This window comes from Rhamphochromis longiceps, linkage group LG7 (assembly GCF_057381845.1).
Source record: "Rhamphochromis longiceps isolate RC_006_pf linkage group LG7, R_longiceps_female_GT1.1, whole genome shotgun sequence".
Classification (NCBI taxonomy): domain Eukaryota; kingdom Metazoa; phylum Chordata; class Actinopteri; order Cichliformes; family Cichlidae; genus Rhamphochromis; species Rhamphochromis longiceps.
In genome coordinates, this window is record NC_140563.1 from 22,082,050 (window position 1) to 22,105,604 (window position 23,555).

Sequence of the window (23,555 nt, forward strand, 5' to 3'; positions counted from 1 at the left end):
TTGAAACCTCCATGCAATTTTGATAAAAAAAAAAAATACACAATTATTCAGGGATGCATGGGATTTCAGGTTGCATTGTTTGTTTTATGTTTTTAAATTTGCCAGCTATGGTATGTGGTAAAATCTTGGAAGGGAAGAAAAGGTGGACTGCCTAATTACAATTCAATCCAAACTTCATCCAGGTCATGCTTTCTCACTGACTTATTGGTCCTGAGATTTGTTGGAGTCAGAGCTTTCATTCTGCCAGTGACGTGTGTGATGTTCATCATGTTGTACCAATTTTTGAAGGACGACAGTGAGAGGATGTCTAAACCCTTATAAAAACGTAGCTGTTTCTAAATTTTACGGCATCATTGCTCTGTCCTCGCCTATCACCTCCAGTGTGGGAAATATTTCTTCCTGTGTCCATCTCTGTGTTCATCTTGTGTACTGGATGGTAGAAAGGAGACATTTTCATCACTGCTAGATTCCCTTGAAGAAATCGATTGAGCGCGGTAGGAGAAGAAGTTATGGTTAGCAAGCACAGAGGGTTTTTCCCCCAGGACCATGGAAGGTTGTCACATCTGCATTTTGTCTGCCTTTTGGTACTTTAACATAAAAAAACCCCAAGAAACTAAACAAGAAAGGGAAGACAGAACTGGATCTTTACTGAACACCAAAATTGAATTGCTATTATTTGACAGTGATTTGCTGTCTTAGTCTCTGAATTTGGGCCAGACATGTAGGCGTAGAGATATTTATTATATGAGAACTAAATGAAGAAGAAGTGCAATGTTTTGTCACACAAAGTGCAGGATTTTATTTTCTGCTTGTTCTGGGGATTTGTTTAAGCTACACATGGGGATCATATGGAAAAGTCGCCAGAAGTTAATTAACAATTTTTTTTTTTTAAAATCTAAAAAATCTAAATTTGTGTCAACCTTTTATTTATTTATGCTTCTCAGAAGTAGAAATATAAAGCTTTCCCTGTTCATGCTAATGGTAAACTGCACAGCTTCTGGGTTTTGTTCTGGTCTTTCAGTCTGGTCTTAATACCAAACTTAAAGTTGCCACAACAAAGCGTGTTGTGTTTTTTCATGTGCATGGACACAGATTGCTCCACTTTTTCACAAGAGTTGGAAGTACGCACAGTGTTAGCAGCACGTGTTATTGTTGTTGAGAGTCAAAGTTGACGTGTCATCCTGTCAACCAACAAATCAGAGCTTTGGAAAAAGTGGCAACCGTGTTTTTTTCAGGCTTTTTGCCTTTAATTAACAGTTCAGGGGTGTAGAGCAGAGATGAAAGAGAACAGAGGAAGTGTGCAAAACTGGTGCCTGGCAACCATTGTAGCTTTTTCCCAAGTAAGTAGTTTTATTTTCTAAAGCATACAAAATAAAAATCATCATTTCCATCTGGGACTCAAACAGCAGTCTTCCAGATGTGAGTGGGAAAAAAATTAATGTCACTGTCAAGCCACTAAATATGAACCTTTTCTCCTTTTATCTTTATCTGAACATTGAATTGTTAGATATGAAGTGTGTTCATGAACTGTGGTGTGGCTGTGTGATAAAACAAGGGCCTGGAAAACTGGATGGATGATTAGGGTAAAACTTTTTGGCTCGATAAGTAATAAAAGCAGACTTGTGTTGCTTCTACAGTCTAAACTGTGTGGTCAGTACAGTCAAAACAGAAGAAACTGAATATGGAAAATGACTGGAAGCAGACAAAATGTCTCGTGAAATGTCTTGAAGAATGAAGACACATAGCAAAAAGTGCTAACCCCCTGTGAATTTCATCACCAAATCACAGGTGGTGCTCTATTTTTTATCACAGATGGTGTCATTGGGCAGTCTACTACACCGGTAAAACCTGACATAAAAAGATTTATAATATTTAGTATCATCTTCATTTTCATCATCATATCCCGGCTGTGTCGCTGGCTTTAATTACACTCAGTGAGTTCTGCTGTGTAACATTGTCCTGACAGTGATACAGCAGTTCTGTCCTCTCACCTTGTCGCAGCTTTAATAGGAGAGCGGCATGCCGACTCACTTCCGGGACACTTTAACCTTCCTAAAAAGACCTGCCGACCACACACACACACACACACACACACACACACACACACACACACACACACACACACACACACACACACACACACACACACACACACACACACAAGCCCATTCAGCTATCTTAGTGAGGACCTTCATTGACATAATGGTTTCCCTAGCCCCTTACCCTAACCATTAAAAATTAATGCCTAAGATACCACTCTTTCTGTTTACTCAAAAGCTGAATATTTCCGCATTAACTTAATACATGGTCAGAAGGGATCAACTACAGTATACACCAAAGAGGAACGTCAAGGGAAGGAGAAGGGGAGCAGAAAAGTTTATCAGGAACCTTAAAGGAGAGTATGGATGATCCAGCAGCCCCTAGGACTGTGCATCAAAAGCTTTAGCAAAAGAGAACTAAATCAAACTCTCTTTACACCTAACCATAACTTAATTGTAACACTGACACTAAAACCACATTTTAAGCCTCTGTTACGTTCTGTGAGGCTGTGGGAGTGTGTGGGTGGGGTGTTTGCCCACTCTCCCCGCCTCCACCCCTCTTGCCACTCCTACCCCTCTCTGTCTCTCTCACTCTCCTCTCTCCCCAGGACACAGCTGCTGCTGATTAGCCTCGTTTGCCACCTGACTCCAGTCAGCAATCATCCTCTGAGGCTATTTAAACTGAGGATGAGCTGTGAGCAGGGTGGCTTTTTTCCTCGGTGGCTCTACGCGTTTCGGTGCTAGATGTTGGACAGACAGCCTCTTTCTGACCAGTGAGCAGACGGGCTTGTGGGCCCTGAGAGTGTCTCCCCGTGGTGGGGAGTAGGGTAGGAAGTGTGGGAAGTGCCGCCTTTTTTATTGTGTTTGTTTGGTAGTCTTCCTGCCTTTCGTGGCTGCGAGCGTTTTCTTTGTTTCTTTGGCGTTGTTGGTAAGACGGCGTTGCCGGCCCTTTAAGTTAATGTTAATGTCGTTTGTAATCCACCTGTACCATTTCGTAATAAAGTTCTATTAATACAGAACAACTCTGTCTGTTTTCCTTTTCATTCTGATTCCGGACTCATTTGTTACTGGTCCCCTCACTCATATGCCTAGACCCCTTCGGGGGGAACGTAACAATGTGGGGGCTCGTCCGGGATATGAATGGAAGGAAAATAGAGTTTTTGTGAGTTGTTTGCCGGTGGCCTGGTTAGTTGTATTGTATCGGCTGCGCTCCCTCTCCAGTTAGCAAAAGGGGAGTGTCTAGCTGAGCGTAAGCTCCTCCTTCAGGCACTCATTTTTTATTTTTCCTTTATTATTTTCGGAGTAATCCCGGGTGGGGATTAGTTCCCTGTCGGGGGTAGGCTTGTCGGTGCTTTGTGCACTTGATGCTTAGCCTTTAAAGTTGCCTCGAGCCTGGTACACTCCAGAAGCTAACTAGGCTAAGATTTTAGTAGGCAGGTCTGGGGAGAGGGTCGGCGGTACTTTTATTTATTGGTTAACCTCTGGCCACACTTTTCCCGCCTGTTTTCTCATTTGTGTATTGGAGGTGGTGCTTCTTTGTTGTTATTGTTAGCCTCAGGTAGTTTTTTGTTTTTAGAGTTGATGGCTACCTTTGATATTGCCGTGTTTAATAAAAACCCCTCGCTTGTCCAACTGGACGCCTGTAGGAAGAGGGATTTGCATGAGGTGGCATCAGGTTATAGCATTTCTGTTTCCACAGCTCTGCGTAAGGCTGAGCTGAAAGCTGCTCTTGTGTCTGGCTTGGTGGAGAAAGGGATAGTGGCCTTGCCAGTATCTGCCAGTCCACTTGAGCATGGGGCAGCGTCTCAGCCTGTTCCGCAGGCGTCAGCTCAAGCTGTAGGTCCATTGGTGTCGACACCTGTTGATCAGGGGCTGCCTGAGGACAAACCCATGACATTGCCTCGCTTCGAACCCCTCTCCATTGAATCAAGTGAAGGCTCGAAGCAGGATGCTAAGCTCCGTGTACGCCTGGCTCGTCTCCAGTTAGAAAAGGAGGACCGTGAGAGGGAGTTCCAGCTAAAGAAAGAGCTGGAGCTTAGGCGTTTAGACGCAGAGCTTGCTAGAGCCAGAGAGGTCGAATTGAGGAAGGTGGAGGTGGAGGCAGAGACAGCTGTGAGGTTGCGACAGCTGGAACTCCGGCAGGTTTCCCTTCCTCCGACCGCCTCCATTCGTCAGGCGGACACCCCGTTTGACGTAGGGAAAAACAGTCGTCTGGTTCCGATGTTCCGTGACACTGAGGTCGACAGCTACTTCGAGTCGTTTGAACGAATAGCCACGGCCTTGCACTGGCCACGGGATTCATGGGCCATTTTGCTCCAATGTAAGCTGGCGGGTAAGGCTCAAGAAGTTTGTTCCTCGTTGTCAGCTGAGGACAGCTTGGACTATGACAAGCTGAAAAGGGCTATCCTGCTGGCCTATGAGCTGGTCCCAGAAGCCTATAGGCAGCGTTTCCGGGGGTTGAGAAGAGGTCAGGGTCAGTCCTATCTTGATTTCGCCAGGGAAAAAGGTGTTCTTTTCGATCGGTGGTGTGCGGCCTGCAAAGCCACTGACCTGGCTTCGATCCGGGAACTAATGCTCATAGAGGAATTTAAGAACTGCATTGCTGAGCGCATATTAATGAACAGAAGGTTTCCTCGCTACAGCAGGCTGCGACGCTGGCTGATGAGTTCGCGCTCGTCCATAAAACCAGTGTCAGTAGGTATGACCGGCGCGATGCCCCAGTGAAGGCTAGCGAGGTGCCAGTTGCACAGCACCCAAAGAGTGAGGTACTTGTGTTTCGTCCCAAGGCAGACCGAAAGTGTTTTTTCTGTTTTAAGTCTGGCCACCTGATCGCAGATTGTGAAGCTTACAGACGGAAACAATCAGTCTCGTCTTCACGTAAACCAAAAGGGGTTGGGCTGATTAAAACCATGCCTCCTGTCAGTAGGCCCCCTTACCCTGAGACCCCGGATGAGTGTTTTAAGCCCTTCATTTTTAAGGGGATAGTTTCGCTTTCTGGTAAGACCAAGGATAAGCGTGAAGTGACCATTCTGCGTGATACTGGTGGCTCACAGTCCCTCATACTAGCTAGTGTGCTTGAATTTAATGAGAAGTCTGACTGTGACTCTAGCATCATTGTAAGAGGTGTTGGGATGAGTTTTGTGCCTGCTCCCCTCCATCGTATCTGGGTACAGAGTGAGCTGGTGAGTGGTTTCTTCTCAGTGGGTGTGCGGCCTTCTCTCCCGATTAATGGGGTGGATTTTATAATGGGAAATGATATCGCGGGTGGGAAAGTTTACCCTACCCCTGAGGTGACCAACAATCCTGTTATAGAGCCTGTGTTAGATGCCCTCAGCCTGCAGCACCCGGATGTGTTCCCGGTGAGCGTTCTGACTCGTTCACGTGCCCAGCAACAAGGTGGGGGGGTTGATTTGTCAGAATCAGTGATCGGCTCTATTCTAGAGAAGGATGTGATGCCCTGCACCGATGAGGGAGATAATGGAGCCTTAGAGTTAGCTCACAGTGTGGTTGAGCCAGCTCCTGTGTCTGGAGCTCCTTTTCTGCTCACCCGGGAAGCACTTGTGAAGGCTCAGAAAGAAGACCCTTCATTAGTTCAGTGTTTTACCGCAGCAGCTCAGGATAAGGGAGGTGAGGGGAGCAAGAGGCAGACATTTTTCGTTTGGGAAGGTTTATTGATGCGCAAGTGGACCCCAAGGCCTGGAGAAGACTGGAGCGTAGTGCGGCAGTTGGTGGTTCCGACCAGTCTGCGGTGGCATGTGCTGCAGTTAGCACATGATCACGCATGGTCAGGTCATTTGGGTGTCACTAAAACATATGACCGTATACTGCAGCATTTCTTTTGGCCGGCAATGAAAGCAGATGTAGTGCAGTTTTGTAACACCTGTCACACTTGCCAGCTTGTGGGTAAACCGAACCAGGCGGTGCCCCCCGCCCCCCTACGTCCTATCCCTGCTGTTGGTGAACCTTTTGAGCATATCCTGGTAGACTGTGTTGGCCCCTTACCAAAGACGCGGGCAGGGAATCAGTTCTTGTTAACCATAATGTGTGTGTCCACTCGATACCCAGAGGCGATTCCTCTGCGGAAAATCACGACAGCAAGCATTACCAAAGCACTAGTCAAATTCTTTACCACCTTTGGCCTCCCGAAAACCGTGCAGACAGATCAGGGTACCAATTTCATGTCCAGGGATTTTAATCGGACTCTACGGTCCTTTGGAGTTTCTCATTCTGTGTCTAGTGCTTATCACCCAGAGTCACAAGGTGCACTGGAGTGGTGGCATCAAACTCTCAAGGCGATGTTGAGTAAGTATTGCCACGACACCGGAAAAAGCTGGGATGAAGGGGTCCCTTTTGTATTGTTCGCTATACGTGATGCGAAGCAGGAGTCTTTGGGGTTCAGCCCAGCTACCCTGGTGTTTGGACATGACGTGCGGGGTCCGCTAAAGGTGCTGAAGGAGAGTTTTCTCAGTGGTTGTGTGCCTAAAACTACTGTGGTGGAGTTTGTAAAAACATGCAAGGACAGGTGGCAACGGGCTACTTTGTTAGCAAAAGAGGCTCTCTGTGTATCCCAGGCAAACATGAAAAAACGATGTGATCAAAAAGCAGTGGAAAGACAGTTCCAGCCTGGGGACAAAGTTCTTGTGTTGTTGCCCGTGCCCAGTTCTGCCCTCATGGCTCGTTTCTCAGGCCCCTATGTGATAGTGAAAAAAGTGTCTGACACCAACTATATTCTCAACACCCCAGAACGCAGAAGGAAGACTCGCCTATGCCATGTCAACATGTTGAAACCATACCATACCAGAGACACCAGCATGACAGAATCATCAGACACTGCTGGGACGGCTGTCCCCGGTTCAGTTCCTGTTGCCCTGCTAAGTGTTGAAGTTAAGGGTGATGATGATCTGGGTACCCTTTCTGAGGGACAGCAATGTGGGCGGTTGTCAAATTCCGTTTTTTTTAGCTAAGGCCGAGGCCAACCTATCTCACCTTCCTCCGTCCCAGTGTAAAGAGGTACTTGACTTGCTGCACTCCTACCTGTCTCTTTTTAGTGACGTACCCTCGCGTACCCACGTTTGTGAGCATGACATTGACGTTGGAGACGCAGTCCCAATCAAGCAGCATGCATATCGTTGCCCCTTCGCCAAACGTGAGGTCATGAAAGAAGAAGTTGAGTACTTAGTAGAAAACGGCTTGGCACAACCTAGTTGTAGCCCCTGGAGCTCCCCATGTCTACTAACACCTAAGTCTGATGGCACACCCCGTTTCTGCACAGATTATCGGAAGGTAAACGCTGTAACGGTCTCTGACTCTTTTCCGCTTCCTCGTATGGAAGACTGCATTGACAGCATCGGCCCTGCCAAATTCATCACCAAACTCGATCTCCTTAAAGGCTACTGGCAGGTGCCTCTCACTCCCAGAGCTTCAGAGATTTCTGCATTTGTCACCCCTGACCACTTCATGCAATACACAGTAATGGCCTTTGGCATGAAAAATGCCCCAGCTACTTTTCAACGACTGATGCAGTTGGTGTTGGGAGATGTGCCCCAGTGCAATGTGTATCTAGATGACGTGGTGCTATACACAGACACATGGGCAGATCATATGTCCCTTCTGAGGACAGTGTTTCAGCGGCTAGCCGAGGCCTCGTTGACCCTCAATCTCGCTAAGTGTGAGTTTGGTAAGGCAACCGTCACTTACCTAGGTAAGCAGGTGGGGTTTGGGCAGGTCCGCCCAGTGGAGGCGAAGGTTGCTGCAATCCTGGACTACCCGAGTCCAGCCACCAGACGGGAACTAAGGCGGTTCCTAGGGATGACCGGATATTACCGGTGTTTCTGTAAGAACTTTTCTGTGGTCGTGACCCCGCTAACCAAACTGTGTAGCCCAAAGGTGCCTTTTGAATGGTCAGTTGAATGCCAGCATGCCTTTGAGTCGGCAAAATCTCTTCTGTGCAGCATCCCTGTATTGGCAGCTCCAAACTTCTCTCGCCCCTTTAAGCTAGAGGTCGATGCCAGTGCCACCGGAGCCGGGGCAGTCCTGCTGCAGGATGATGAGGAAGGTGTGTGCCATCCGGTCTGTTATTTCTCTGCAAAGTTCAAACCCCATCAACTGAACTACTCTACCATAGAGAAGGAAGCCTTAGCTCTGCTTCTAGCTCTGCAGCACTTTGAAGTGTATGTGGGCTCCAGCGCTTCCCCGGTGACCGTGTTCACAGACCACAACCCCCTTGTTTTTCTGAACCGGATGTACAATCACAACCAGCGACTGATGCGCTGGGCACTCCTGGCCCAGGATTACAATCTGATGATCATACACAAGAAAGGTACTGACAATATAGTGGCTGATGCACTCTCACGCAGCTCGCAATAGGTTGTTGTTGTTGTTGTTGTTGTTGTTTTGGTAGGGCTTCAATGTAAGGGGGGGGGGGGAATGTTACGTTCTGTGAGGCTGTGGGAGTGTGTGGGTGGGGTGTTTGCCCACTCTCCCCGCCTCCACCCCTCTTGCCACTCCTACCCCTCTCTGTCTCTCTCACTCTCCTCTCTCCCCAGGACACAGCTGCTGCTGATTAGCCTCGTTTGCCACCTGACTCCAGTCAGCAATCATCCTCTGAGGCTATTTAAACTGAGGATGAGCTGTGAGCAGGGTGGCTTTTTTCCTCGGTGGCTCTACGCGTTTCGGTGCTAGATGTTGGACAGACAGCCTCTTTCTGACCAGTGAACAAACGGGCTTGTGGGCCCTGAGAGTGTCTCCCCGTGGTGGGGAGTAGGGTAGGAAGTGTGGGAAGTGCCGCCTTTTTTATTGTGTTTGTTTGGTAGTCTTCCTGCCTTTCGTGGCTGCGAGCGTTTTCTTTGTTTCTTTGGCGTTGTTGGTAAGACGGCGTTGCCGGCCCTTTAAGTTAATGTTAATGTCGTTTGTAATCCACCTGTACCATTTCGTAATAAAGTTCTATTAATACAGAACAACTCTGTCTGTTTTCCTTTTCATTCTGATTCCGGACTCATTTGTTACTGGTCCCCTCACTCATATGCCTAGACCCCTTCGGGGGGAACGTAACAGCCTCAAAAAGGCCTTCAAGCTTGTGAGGACCTCACAAGTGACTGTTGGTTCTCACAAGTATAGTAGAATGCAGATTTTGGTCCTCACAAAGATAGCTGGACAGGAACACACACACACACACACTCTCACATAGATGCTTCTTTCTCATGCAGCAGTCCCAATGTGTGTACCATATGCTTATGTTCATGCAGGCACACAAACACACACACTTAGATTTGCAGGACAATCTGCTCTACAAATACTCCCAGAGTCAGCCATATCGCTGGAAATGCATCCAAGGAGCTGTCGGTTTCCGTTTCTCTGGCCCTGAGATGAACCAGTGTGGAAAGGCTGTTTGCGCCGAGTCGACTCTTTTCTTTCTGCCTCTCTGCACATCGTCTTGTCTTGTGCTTTCTAGTAAGACACTCCCCAGCGACCAGAGGTGGTGAGGAGGGTGAAAAGTTCGTAAGTGCCACAGGCTTCTGTCGCTTAGTGGAACATGAAAATTTCATGTTTATTTCTTGTATTCGTGTTTTTGGCAGGTTCGCCTGAATAGTTTCACCAGATGCAGTCCCATACGAGTGCTGTTGAGGAACATTTCAAATCATTTCACTGTCTATGAACACGAGCTATGAAGAGGGAGGAGGGGGTTATTTTAGGTAACGTGACTTACTGGTAAATCAAAAATCTGTGTTGTTCATTTTCTGTATAGACAAACAGCACGAATGAACAGTCACACTTTCTCTAATACTTTTTTTAATGTTCTTTTTTTTTTTTGCTACCTGTGTTGTAAGTTATGTTGCCTTCACATGGTCACCACAGAATGCGCCGACTGCCAACTGCATTGCTATAAGGGTCATCACACTTGTCTCCTGAATTGACAAAATTGAAACAGGAAGCAATGAAATCATCTTTTTTAAAGTTTTCTCAAGAAAGTCTCATCTTTTTGAACTGTTGCAGCATTTCCCTCTCTGTAACCTGGAAACCTCTGAGCTCCGTACTGATATATCATTGAAATGATAGTGAAAACCAACATGATTGAACACTCATCAACACGATTCCCAGGCCAGGAAACTGAAACCTCTACAAGAAGCTAAAAAGAAATGAACACAAGATATACATTAGCAGCGGTAGCCACTTTTGGTGTCTACTGCTGTTTGCAGGGTTAATAGCACCAGGCATAAACCAAGGTTAATTGTCAAATTTGCTTTATGTCTTTAGTGAACATCCTTGTTGCTGGTTTGCTAGGAAGCCAGAGTGTGGGAAAAAGCAAAGGAATGCAGTGTGGCACAAACAGCCATGCCAACTGTAATCCCATTTCAAATGGGGGGTGACATTATACGTTGCAACTGGATAAAAAAAAACTCTTTGGATAAACACAGAATAAGATGGAAAATATATTGTCAGACTTTGGCAAAAATCCTGGTAGTCAGGGTCTTTACTTATTTGGTTATATTAAGTTCTTGGAAGCCACAGGAAGATAAGGACTTCTCAAGTTTCACTTGTAACAAAAAATCAATTCACATTGCATTGAATAAAGTAAGAGGCTATTTACCATTGGTAATAAAAAGCTACAGTCTGAAATGAGTCATTGTGATTAATGGATGCATCAAAGTCCTTCTGCGTAGTAGCTTTCTAAACACGCTGTGGTGGTTGATTTTTGACTGGCAGGCTCAAATGAATCCACAGATTCGCAGTAACTGCAGATAACAGGTCACTCTTTGAAGGAGTCCTCAGAAAGATTTATTTTTTTTTAAAAAGCTCAGATCTTTGAGGATATATTTTAAGCTGCTCCCGTGGGTGCTGAATGGAGTCAATCTACAACTGCGTTTATACTAATGCTAATCCAGCAGTGCTTAGAGCGCAGCGTCATCACAGACAGCTCTACTCTAATCTCTTTTAGGTGGTTCAGCCACCAGCCTGACCCTTCCCACATGGGCGCAAATGAGGTTGTTACGACGTATTTTTCAACTTAAATTTCTGTCCTAAAGAAGATAAAGATTTTCTTCGGGTTAAACAAAATTGTTGCCTTACTTTGAAGTTTGTGAAATTTGTGAACCTTTGGTAACGTAAGTACTCATCTATTCTGTATTGTCCTAGCTGCAGCTCATCTAACAACTTTGAATCTGGAATCAAACCTTCTTTTCCCTCAAAGATAATCTTTGTAAAATTGCTAATTGTAGCATTGAGGCAACGTTCAACACAACGATTCACATCTCAGTGAGTCACCCACTTTTTTTGTAGTTGTATAACATTTTGTTGAGTCATTGGTATTTAAGTAAGAGAAGGAACAATTTTAACTGTTAAAATTTTAACTCCTTAATCTGGAAGTCAGACGTGCAGCCTTCCAGCTTTCATTAGCAGATCTATGCCCGTTATTTTTCATTAATGAAGACAGTAAAGCAGGTTGACTTCATCTGGCTAAGGGAGGCCAGGCGAGACAGAGAGAGGGAGACACTGACAGAGTCAGGACGAGGGAGCGAGAGAGGGAGCCTTCCTTCCAAAGTGGCTCGTTGCGTCATTCATTATTGAAGCAGCTGCTGAATTATGCAAAGCTTTGATATTGATCCCAGGGCTTGCCATCGCTGCAGTCTGTGGGATGGAGAGAAAGTGAGTGAGAGGGAAGAAGAGAGAGAAAAAGTAACTAAAGGAAATTAGCAGTAGTGAAAGAGACGTGCATACTGTAAGAGAGATTGCACTGATGAAAGTGGGGGAACCTGCTGAAAACAAAATAAGACAAAGATGGTGCATGAGAACAGCACCGGGGAAGTTTGCTTTGAAGAACAGAGATAAGACTTAAAGTTGTAAAGTTACTTTTGAAGTTAAGAGAACAAAGAAAGTGCTTTAGAAGAGAAGGTAAAGAGAGAAATATTTAGGATAAATGTTATCCCTCTGGGAAGAGCTTTTTACTTCACATATCATGAAAGGTGTCCCTACAGGGCCAACAGTAAGGTGGTCTTAGCACATGATCCATTTAGAATATGTTGTAAAACCTGAGTCTTTTATATCAGCATTGGTTTTATAGAGAGCAACTCCTACATCGAGTCAGTCTCCATGGGACTGTTTTCCTGGTTGACAGGTTCATCAGGGAAAATTCAGTCGGGGTTTACCACATCAAGTGAGAAACACTAACTTTAAAGACTGAAATGTTAGAAACTGATGTACTGCTGAACAACAACCAGCTGTCCTAATGCTTTACTCTGCATAGTGATTGATCAAAGGAGCAGTACTGCCTCAGTGTGAAAAGGAATTAGCGCTGTGGCAGCAGAATGCATGAGTTTAAGTACTACAAATTCAAAATAAAGAAGAGTGTTACCCAGTGTTGACTAATTAAACTCATGAATCATATTTTAAAGAGGGCCCTTTATCCTATTCCACACTCTTTTTGTCATGTATAGACTGCTTCTGCATTTCGTTGCCCTGTACCTGTGCATGTGCAATGACAATAAAGTTGAATTCTATTCTATTCTATTCTATTCAGTGGTGGCTGCACATAAACACAATCAAATGGCTAATAATAAAAACACATGCTTAGGTAATTAAAAAAAAAACCCACAAAAATATTTATTAAGAAATGATCTGGAAATTTGTCCCATAACAAAAGTATCATCTTCTAACTCCTTGACTTGTGATTGGATGTAAATTTTGGGTCAGCATGGAAGTTGCTTATGTGATATAATTTCTAATGGCCAGCAGGGGGCGACTCCTCTGTTTGCGCAAAGAGTTGTCCAGCTGTGCAGAACCCTTTGTGAAAATATCCCTCACTTTGTGTGCTCTGTGACCTCCGTAAACATTTTCATGGCAAGTTTTATGGTCTTAGTCACTAGGTTTAAGGCTTGTTGAAAGCAGCATGAATTTAAGTCGGTAGTCAAAAAGGACGATGAAGCAGGCTTTGTTTTGTGACTGAAAAGTCATCAGCTAATTACCGTGCAGGCCAGTGTCCCTGATGTCTGTTTTAAAAAGCTTAAGTGTGTGTGTGTGTGTGTGTGTGTGTGTGTGGGGGGGGGGGGGGGGGGGGGGGGGTTTAAGTGTGTTTGTTGGGTGTTTATGTTTTTTGAGCTCTCAGTTTCTCAGTGGCAATACTGCAAAACAACCTCTTACAAAATAAAACAATCATGGAAATGCTAACGCGTATTTATAGTTACAGGCTACAGCCTTTTGGGTATTAGGAAGAGCTACAGCAAACCAAACCTACGGGCATGACTAAGCTGCTTTGTTGCCAAGAACAGGAAGGAGAAACTTTGTTCGAAACTGCTCCCCTATATGTATTCAGGGACGTATCCAGCAGCCACTCAGCTTCTTTCGATTGGCTGGGCATGCCGGGTGAAGCGGCGCAGTCTCACCATCTCCCGAATGGGCTTTGTGAAATATGACCTAATCGACTGACAGAATTTACTCTGGTGAGAAATTTATATACGGTCTGGAAAAGGATGGCATGTGGGTCTTTAAAGTATGAGATAAAACTGGACTGCAGTTTGTGCCGTGTTTTTATGGCAAGAGTACAGGAGCACACAGAAGAACGGCCAGCTTCTAGTGGCATGCACTAAAACAGGATCCAAACATTATTATTCATCCAGCTTATAAAGCAAACACATTTGCAGTCCCCTTTACTGGAGTGTAAATATTGTCATCACTTTTATAAATAACTATAAGATATTTTTGCTATATAGAAGAGAGGAGCAAAGAATAAAACAGCACAGAGGCAGAGCAAGGTGTAAAAGCTCAGAGCAAACGTGAACGACATGAGGGTGGGCCGGTCCTGCTTGTCACACAACATGATACGTATTCAGCAACTAAATATAGACTCATCAGTATTGTGGGTGTACATTATGCATGCAGGATTATGATTATGCCTGTTTAGGTCAGACCACAGCAGGGCTATGTGTACATTATAGTTTTCTATTCAACTAGAGCAAGAAAAACACAGTCATTACAAATCATTACATTTTTTCATAGCTAATTCTAAAGCATGTCCTTGTATGAGATGTTGGAATCTGTCAAAGGTTCTCCTGCCGCTCAGCAACCATCATGTTAAAGCCTCCAGGGCAGGTTTTTAAAAGGTACTCAAAAATATAACATAACTGAAAAAACTCAAAACAAACTTAAACTAGAGAAATGACAGAACACACAGCTAGGAAACCGGTAGACCACAACACAGACACAGAGAAACACTGGGCTTAAATACACAGAGGGAGCAATCAGGGAATGGGTAACAGGAGGGAAACACAGCTGGGGCAAATCAGGCCTAACGAGACAAGAGGAAGCAAAACCAGACACATTAACATCAGACATGGACTTTCAAAGTAAAACAGGAAACACATAACACAGACTGAACAAAGACACAGACTCATATGCAGGCACTACAAAGGGAACAGAGACGTGGGAACAGGGCAGACACAAACACTGACTGAACACGGGGATATAGGAACTTAGGATACACATAGACGCGAACTAGACAAGGGGATGCAGGTGATAGGGGAGACATAAGCCATAAGACGGAACTCAAAGAAACCAAAAACTAGAAAGTATAAATAATAACATAAACTCAAACACCCTGGGTCAACGACCCAGGCATCCTAACACATAGGGGGCATTTTATCATTGGGGTTTTCTCTCTATTGTTGTACTTTACAATTTAAAGTGCTTTGAGGTGACTGTGGCGATTTGATTAAACGGCAGGAACAACATGTCTTTGCATTTCGTATACTTTCAAAGCAATCTCAAGACCCAGTCTCTCATAGTAAGTCATTGAGTTAAAGGCGTTTGTGCTACAAACTGCATGTTCTCTATTAATCTGTGTTTAGTGTAGGAAAAATGTGAAGGGGCATGGGGCCTCCTTTTTTGTTTCCAGACTCTTCTGTGTGTTCAGCTGCTTTTATCCTTTTGGTAATTGTTTGTAACCCTCTTGTGCTTGTGGGCATGACATTTGGATTTCATAGTCTTTCTTTGCCCGATTTACAATAGTTTGGGTGACTCAGATCTTTCCTGTAGCACCAAAAAAAAAAATGCATTTATTTTTCAAAGACAGCACTCGACTTGTTAAAGACTACGTAGAAGTATAGAGCCAGAACCTTACTTTAAACTTTTACAGAAACAAAAGATCACTTTTGTAGACCTGATGTGGAACTTGTCCTGTTTTATTCCTTACATATATGAGATTTTTACTGTCATACTTTAAATTTGCTGCTTTTTCGTCCAGAAGTATTTTTTCTGTAATTGTCAGCGAATATCGTCATAGAAGTGTTAAACCGAGCTGGTGTTTTGATAAAGAGCTGTGACATATGGCGCATATGAACACACTCGCACACAGACACGGCGAACTGCTCTCTCTCTCTGTCTCTGCAAAAGCAGTCCACCCACCCACACCGCCCTGGCAGTGAATGAGTTACTGCTGGTGCAGTGTGTGTGTGTGTGTGTGTGTGCCTGGTGCGCCCCTCCCTGGTAGGAGTGCACGCCGCTGGTCTGTCGTCTGCAGACGGATGTTGCCGCATCCCGGTGCTCTGCGCTCCGCCACCAGGCTGCGTTCCTCTCCAAATGTGCCAAATCTCCTCCTCTGTCCTCCTGTGTCCGCCTGACGCACACAAACACACACACGCAAGCACCGCCGACGCTCCTCTCCGGTTTCTAGACGCACAACACTCCGCTAAAGTGGCTCGTCACCCATAACGGTACGTAAAGTGTTTGTGAAAAACCAAAAAACGATGTATGCTGTGTGTTTTTCTGCCTTGTTTTCTTCTTCTCGGAGTTGATTACAGCGACAGATTGCTTGAGTGGGATGCTGTGGAGCGACTGCTGCATATGTTGCTTGTTTTTTCCCCCCCTCCGTCCTCAGCTAAGATTTTTTTCCTCTTCTCCGCACAGACGTGACGTTTCTTCTCAAACCACTGCTTATGAGCTGGTTTTTCGTTTCGTCTGGTTTTGTTGCATAATACCGATCCAGCATACATCACCCGGTAGCCAGATATTTACTTTTATGCGCAGTGCTTTTTTTTTTTTTTTTTTTTTTTTTACCTTTGGTGGTGCGTAACAGGGGAAAGAGAAATGTCTGGAAGAAATTAGGGCATGAGACAGCACATAAACTCGTTAACTAGCCGGTCCTCTTAAATCTACCTTGACATAAGAAGAAGCACGCAAGGTTCAGTCGGGGATTTAAGCAAGTCCTTTCCTTAGCCAAGTGACGGGATTAATGCAGGTGTTTAGGAGAGCCGAGCCTTTAACCTGTTCGTAAAAATACACCGTCTGTTTGGCACAAGATCATTAAAAGCCAACACAGCGACCTCCTTTTCTTTGTGAAATACTAATCAAAAGAACGGTAGGCAAAACGTAAGAGTTTAAAGGATGATGTGGTGGATGTGGCAGCTGCCCTGTATATGCAGGGACACAGGTTTGATTCCCTGAAATGACTCTCTCCTGTGTTGTCACTGCCAGTTAAAGTGCGTAAATCTGAAAGACACCTTACATGCAGGTGATGCAGATGAACCCATTGCTCCCTCCCCCCTCCCCCAGAGGGGTGGAAAAAAAATCAAAACATAACAAAGAGTCTGTATTGTGTTAGTTGAGACATTGCTATGGTTTCCATTTGGCATGCTGGGAAGACTGATGTTGTCTGCGTGTTTGTCCAGAACGAGACAAATGACCATGTAAAACCAAACTTGAGAGCACAAAAGAAGGAGATTGAGACTGTGTGTGTGTGTGTGTGTGTGTGTGTGCGTGTGTGTGTGTGTGTGTGTGTGTGCGTGTGTGTGTGTGTGTGTGTGTGTGTAAGGGTTATATGTTGCGGTGGCAAAACAACCAACCAGTCATTTGTACTCTAGGGTAGATAACTGTGTTTCTGATGATTCATTCATGCCGAGCATTTTGCCACTGCCGTTGCTCTGAAGCCATCCTCCTCTATGGTGTCTGCGAGTGTGTGTCTGCGAGTGTGTTGTGGGCTGTCTGTGACGATGACAGATGGAAAAGCTCCTATTTTTCCCCATTAGTCAGTTTTCATCCTGTGCTATTAAGTTATCATCATGTAATAGTCTGCTCCAGTTTCCTGTACCAGGTTTGGTACTGAATGTTTCCAGTGACTCAGCAAAGGTGGTTCGACCCAGGCTCTTTGTGTGTGTGTGTGTGTGTGTGTGTGTGTGTGTGTGTGTGTGTGTGTGTGTGTGTGTGTGTGTGTGTGTGTGTGTTTGTTACTGATCTAAATGAGTGTCTGTCTGCATGCAGGATGATTTTAGCTCTGCGATCTGAACTGTGATTGTCTGCATGCATGGCTGTGTCTGTAATTACTTTGCAGTGTAATAATCCCAACTTTCATTTTCGGGTAAAATCGACCCATCAGATTCTCTAATCATATATCATGAAACATTTCCTCTGATGTGCAGCTTTGATTTTTGTTGGTCAAGCTGCCCATCAGCTAGTGACTTTGTAAAACGCAGCATTACTTTATATTTTATTTTTGCATTACTTATGAAGTCATAGGAAGATGATATCTTAATATTCTGCTTGACGTTAACTAGCTGCTATCTCGGAGTAGCTAGACGTACAGCTGTAATTAGCTGATGAGTACTGTCCTGCAGTAGTGTGTGTGTGTGTGTGTCAAAGTTTGTGTCAAAACTTACACTGAGACACCTTGATGCTCTCTTAAGCAGAATTAGGAATCTGCAATTTTCTGGGAATCCGTCGCACTGCTTTGATCGCCAGGCTACTCTAAACTTTTAGCCGTGACTGCCAAACCAATCAGCTGTTACCAGGTCAAGTTAAGTAAAGCCACTTTTATAAATGTATACCACATTTAAACAGAGCAGCTCCAAGTTCTCTTCATGCCGTGCTTAAATTGAATCCCTGGATCCACCCGGATATCTGCATCCTAATTAGTTTGTGGTATTTTCTGTGGAACATCAAATAAATGTCTCTGATTTTACTTACTTTAATATGCAAAAAATATAATTATGTCCATCTTACAGTGGGAAGGAATTCCTGAATCAAAATGCTCATACTGATCAACTCCAAAAATTAATCACTTCTAAGTTGGAACAAGTCCCATCTCTGGAAAAAGTTTAATGCAAATCCATCCATAGCTTTTTGAGTAATTCTGCTAAAAGACAAAACAAACAGACAGACTGAACCAATCACATAACACTCCTTGGCAGAGAGCACAGCTGGAGTTGAACCAAAGTGCTTTCTAGTGGAGGCACATGGATTAACTTTCCAAGTATACAAAAATCCACAGACTAGGTAGTGCCGAGGAGTAAGAGAGAGATTTATAATGCATGATTTTAAATAAGGTCGCATCAGCGGGGGCAAGAGGAAGGACGTTCTAACAGCAAGTCAGAACTTTTCATCAGGAGTAAAATCTGTGTAGAAAATGATCTACAAAACTTTGGGCATGGTTTTCAGGTTTATGCACAGCCCTGTGTTCAAGTGGTGCTCCACAAGAGTTTAAACGTCATTCTATGCTGAGTAATTCTTTTGCAAAGTGGAAATTTTCTTTTTACTTTTCACTTAAGTCAAATTTCTAATCCTAATTAATTATCTTCATAGAGCAAAAGTTAGAGTACAGTAAAGACACTAATTATGATGAATAAGAATGGGTTATATTTATCAGTTAGTGATGCAATTGTAATTACGGTTATGGTAAAAGCATGGTGGCGGCTTGTTTTGCAGACACAGATCATGATCTCCAATCATTGAGCAGATCATGCATTCCTCTGTTTACCAGAGTAAAATGTGGGACCACCTGCCTGACAGCTTGGCAAAAGAAGAGTGAAGAAGAGTGGGCCAAAAAAAGTTATTGATCCTATATGTAGTTCTACAAGCTACTGAATATTAGCTAGTTTTTCCCACTGGTTCTACATTTTTTCTTTGTTTAGTATCAGAAAGTAGCATAATATAGAAATAGTTCAATAAAATACAGAACAGTAAACCTGTATTTCAGTAGCTGAAAGTACCTGGTTAAATGTACATTAAAGTAACATTCCTGCTGGTTCTATCCATGTTCTTATACAATGGTGACAATGAAAAATATGCTTAAAGCTGCATGGTTTAAATCCTCAGAGCTTCTCTCAGTCACTGATCAGTGAAGTTCAGGAATAGCATACAGTCCTGGCTACTTTGGCTACCAGTGAATCAACTGTAAGTAGCGGTGGTGAGAGTGCTGAATCACTTTTTGTGACATTTGCTTCACGTGATTCAGTCTTCACATGCCTCTACATAATTTCAGAGCTTCTACATGAACTCTAAAAACTGTGATGACCTGTGAAGGAAAAACAAATCATTAGATGAGCTGTCAAATGAAATGATGTCTTAGATGCTGGTCGGTTGTTTGAATCTTTAATTGTAAAAGAAAAAGTCGATATTCAGAGCTCTGAATCTGGTCTTCTGGTTTAATATGTTGGAGCTACGCCAGGTTAGAGGAGCAGACTGCATGATATTAATCTGTGTTGGGAAAGAAAAATTAATGAGTCAGCAGTTGGTGCGTTTCATCAGCTTCGTCTGATAAAGTGAATCATTTCTCAACTGCTTCACCTGAGCTGCTGATAGGACGCACGGACACATAATTATTCATGTGTGTGGCTTTCTCAACACACTTAAGAAGTTGCTGCTATTTCTGAGCAAAGGGGTCAAAAACTAAGTATGACAAAACTATAATCTTGCTGTTCAGAGTTGTTTGATCAAAATTGCATGTTTTGTGATTCCCCATTATTTATATTGAGCCATCACAGAAGCAAATTTGCAACCAACAAGTAGGAAGTAGGAAGTAGTCTTTTTAACCTTCAGTGGTCTTTGCAATGACATCGATAGCCCAGGAAAAACATGGATGTTGCTCAATTACGCACCGGGACCAAAACCATTATTTTGCTATTTATTATGTTAAAGAATCAATTATTTGTTTGTTCTGTTTTTTGGGGGGATAGTGTCCATCACAACAAGCTTGATTTCTCTGACAAAAACTCCAAAGATATTCAGGTTGCTGAAGAAAAGCAGAAATTCTCTCAGTTTCTCATAGTTTGCTGGAGCTTGAGAATGCTTGAGAGTCATGCATAAAAAATAGACTTAAGAGTTTTATCTGAATTTATTGTAAGTAAAGGGATTAAGTCTTGTGTTGCTACACAAGGTCAATGCAGTGGTTAGTATTGTTCCCTCATAGTAAGAACGCTTGGGGTGAAATCCACTGGCTGGCTGTGGCCTTTGGATTTGGAGTTTGCATGTTCTCCCTGCACCTGTGTGGCTTCTCTCTGGGTACTCTGGCTTTCTCCTGCAGTCCACAGACCCCCATGTTAGGTTAACTGGTGATTCTCAAGTGACCAAAGCTGTGAATGCGAGTTTATCTTTGTTTATTAAAATGCAGTTATGCTTACTTCACTTATTATACACAACTTACCTCACTGTATGTTTTCAAATCACTAACTCGCAGCCGAAAGAGAAGGTGTTTGCTTGTTAAACTGTGAGGATTTGGGATTGTGATGGAGACAATGAGCTGTGCTTGCTCACGGATTAGCTGCTGGCCAGCTTAACACAGAGGGGAGGGAAATGCGTGTGGGGGGTGGGGTGGGGGTTGGGGCAGATCGTATGACAGACCAAACACCTCATTTATATAAATGTTATTGATTAAAATCATACACCCACACATACATGTGTGTGCCACACATGAGCTTCACTCATATGTGGCACCCACCCACCCACCTTGATCCCATTTAATGTCTCTAAAAGGCTTAACTGCTGGCCATTATGAAGCCCCCCGAAGCCCCCGTGACTCTCGCAGGACCACTTGGCAGAGCCCGAGATGGCGACCACTGTGATCGTTGACACACTTCATTAGGCCATCTTATTAAAGTATTAGCCGTCTTATGTCACTGGGTAAATGCTCAGTTGGGAACATTAGATAGCTTTCCAATTAGTGACCAACCAGATTATGTAAGTGCAGCTGAAATCAGCTTGAACCTGTTTTTTTTGTTCTTTTACTAACTGGACTTTGAACAATCCTCTTGGGTTGTAGAAAGGACCTGTTGTTTCTTAGAAAAACCCCAAAACAAAACACTTATTTCGTTATGTAACGAAGTCCACTGATCTGCTAATTGGGCTACTACAACCACTACTATTACTTCTACTTACTGCAAAAAACCTGCACAGACATTTCTCTGTTTTCCCCTCTCTCCTGTCTCACAGAGTGAGGCATCCAGTTACTACTATCTGCTCTCCACAGGCCCAGCTGACTTCTTAGAGAGGCAGATGTCTAGCAGGAAAGTCCCAGCTTTGTTGGTGGCTTCCATGATTTCTGCAGACACTGAGCCCCTACCTGCTCAGTTCAGATAAGAGCATTCACTATCCTCAACAGTATGTTCAGAAATACCAGGACTGTGTTGCATTGTTAGATGAAGTGTGTCGACATCATAAAGGGCAGTCCAGAAAACTGGCATCACCATGCTGCTGGTTCACTGCCATTACAAAATTGGTTATAGCATGTGTCCAAAAATCTATTTTTAGAGTTATTTTTGGCTTATATTCCAGCAGGTCATTTAAAAATAAATGTAAATAGAATACATTGCCTATTTTTCTCCACACCAGATGTGTCAGTTTCCCTGTAAGCATGCATGAGGAATCAGGTGCTATATGGAAACACAACATGTCAGAGATTAATTTAAAAAACTTAAGGGTCAGGATATTTTTTCATTGGCCTCACAGATGCTTTAAAGCTTTTACATAGAAACTTTTATCCTCAACTAAACTAAATTTCAATTATGAACAGTAGGTTCGGTAGTGCCAGTTGTGTGGGGCAACTACACAGGACAAACGCCAAAGGTAGCCTCGGTAGCAGCTCTAAGGATGGTAGCGTGGAAGTGGGAGTCCATGACTTTGATAAAACACTGGAATATCTTAGTAATGATGATAACAGTTGAACTGTTCTTTGGGAATATTTGACTTTAGAGGGGCAGCTGTGGTTCAGGTAATAGAGGGAGCCGTTTGATCCCTGACTATTCCAATCTGCATGTCAAACTATCCTTGGACAAGTTACTAAACCCTGAGTTGACCCGAGGTGTGAGTGTAGCACAAATATTAGACAAGTTGCTAAGGTCTGGAAAAAGTGCTTGAATGAACATGTGTGTGTGATTGGGTGAATGATTCTTTTAGTGAAAAGTGCTTTGAGTGCTCAAATAGAGTAGAAACATGCCCTACTGGTAGCAGTCCATTTACAATTTGATGATGAATTACCATTGAATTACATTGTGTTTTCATGTCATCGTATAGAATTTGTTCCTGAAGGGACCATGATTACGTCTGGTGAGTTTCGGACTTTTCATGATCAGGTCCATTAACTAGATTTCTGTCAGCCACTTGGTGCCAGTTTTCGAATGCTAGCATGCTCAGACATTAAACAAACATTGTGGATGTAGTAAAAATATCTGTAACACTGTGTTATTGTTACTATGGTCTTAGTAGTATGCCAGTGTGAATATACAGCTGAAAGCAACACTGTGCCCAAGTACAACTTTACAGCGCTGCTAGTGTGACTGTAGACTCTTTGTCCTGTTGTGACAGAGCCATTGTTTGGCTTTGATTTGGGTGGACATTGCTTGGAATAGAGTAAGTCTGAGGGCTAGCAAAGATCCAATGAATGGCTGTATAAATATGAAATTAGGGTGTTTAATAATTTACACTGAAGCTGTCTGTGAAAGTTTTATTACCAGTTAACAAATTTAAACTGCTGACGGTGATGTTGGCTGTCAGCATTTGCATATATAGCATTTTCTTTGGATTCTGTTTAGTGCAGAGTGATGTTAAACCAGTAGGGCATAGATTTGTATTCATGAATGGTTGTTTAGTAGGTATGCACGCATCTGGTGGCTATGGTATGCTGTTGGTGGACACTTTGATGGTCTCCTTTGGGGGAAATAGTCACTGCTAATCAGTACAAAGTGACTCTCCCTGACAGAAGTGGTCTCTTTCAGGACGACAACCCCACCCATAAGGCACAAGGACACGGTGTCAAGGAATTGTTTGACGGGGTTGATAATGATGTGAATCACAGATTGAGATCCAGATGAATACCTACATGTACAGGAGCATCAAGACACCAAATGAGAAAGATTAATATTCCAATCTTCCAGTTTCAGAGACTTAGAAAAATCACTCTACTTAAGGAGTGTCTGGCCTGCCTAAGCCTTGTTTCCTGGTTTGAGTGGGCAGTTTTAGTGTCTGATTTTTGAACCAATGTGCCAGAACGAACATGAAGTACTGTACTTTTGGGGCCATGAAATTTCCATTTCCAGAACATGTTAATGTTTAAAAGACTGTCAAAATTCTTCTTGTTTAAACCGCTGCATGGCCTGCTTTGTTTTTCACAGCAAAAAATACAAGTTCTATCTCTTTATGACATTCATGTCCAAAATAGAAGAGCTCAGTACCTGAATGACAGCCAAGCACAAATGGCCATCCGTATCTTATTCTGCCTGTGAAAACACTGCGCTGTTTCAGTAATACAAAAGGAGGAGCACGGAG

The 23,555-nt window shown here is 43.6% G+C and overlaps 1 protein-coding gene across 1 annotated transcript in view; it reads left to right on the forward strand.

Annotated features, from left to right (window-relative positions):
- The first annotated feature begins 15,713 nt into the window (after positions 1–15,713).
- The window catches only part of map1ab (microtubule-associated protein 1Ab), a 51,781-nt gene continuing 43,939 nt past the window's right edge, over positions 15,714–23,555 (forward strand). The window contains exon 1 of the mRNA XM_085412844.1: positions 15,714–15,739. The gene's annotated coding sequence lies outside the window, so the exon portion shown is untranslated. The remainder of the gene's footprint in view (positions 15,740–23,555) is intronic.